Consider the following 1,171-nt stretch of genomic DNA (forward strand, 5'->3'; position numbering starts at 1 on the left):
TTTATAGCTTATACTGCACATATGCATTAAAGGTCTTCAGATATGCATGTCCTGAGGCATAGAAATTGCATTTTTAGAAATCTTTCATCCATTTATTTATTCGCTCAACAATTTATTAAGGCATATATCTACTGAGGCAGCACGTATAGTTTTAAGGGCATGGGCTCTGGAGTCAGAGTGCTATGAATTCAAATTTTAGTTCTATCTTTAGCTAGTTACCTCACCTCTATGTGCCTCAATTCCTTCATCTGTAATAGAGGGATGATAGCAAGACCAACCTCATAGGCTGCAGCTGAACCTGGAGCCTGGCCCATAGGAAGCATTCAGCATGTGTCAGCTATTTCAACATTAAGCACATGTACTAGGCCTTTAGTAACGCTGACATAATCCCTGCCCTAATCAAGCTTATAATCAGATGATAATAATAATGAAAAGACTACTGTTATTAAGGGCTCACTACATCCCCCGAACTGTTAAAGGCTTCATACACATTAATCTTTGTAACAATTCTATGGGAAGGGTTGGAGATATTCCTCATTTTACAGATGAGAAAACTGATGCTGGAAGGATAAGTACTCAAAGTTGTAAGTATAAACAAGTCCTTTCAGTATTGTTTATAATATGTCAGTGCTGTGAATTAGCCTAATGGTCAGTCAAAAGGGGGTTATATAAATACTTTACAAGTATCTGTGCAATGGAATATTATGCAATGGTTTAAAAATACAGCTCTGCATTTATTGACATGGATCGATATCTACAATGTTAAATGAATGAAATGACTCATGAAACACTATGTATAATGTGGTTTAATTTTTTTAAACACGTATACCAAGGTATATGGCTAGTGGACTTTTCATTTAAAAATAAATTCCAGTATGAACTCCCCACTTACCTCTCTTCGTAAATATTAAATACACATTAAAATTCTACCTATTAAAGGATTGATGCTCAATTTTAAAACAATGAATTATCATTTTAATAAATAATAAATATTTAATACTTACCATAATAGTTACCTATTTCTGGGTAACAAACCACTCCAAAATTTAATAGCTTAAAACAGTCATTTTATTTTTTCATGATTAGTGGGTCAGTGATACTGGGTTGAACTCAGCTAGAAAGTTCTTGTGCTGGTCTTGGATGAGAGCATTCCTGTGGCTGCAGTCACCTG

The sequence above is a fragment of the Galeopterus variegatus genome, unplaced genomic scaffold (genome assembly GCF_000696425.1).
Source record: "Galeopterus variegatus unplaced genomic scaffold, G_variegatus-3.0.2 Scaffold2125, whole genome shotgun sequence".
Classification (NCBI taxonomy): Eukaryota; Metazoa; Chordata; class Mammalia; order Dermoptera; family Cynocephalidae; genus Galeopterus; species Galeopterus variegatus.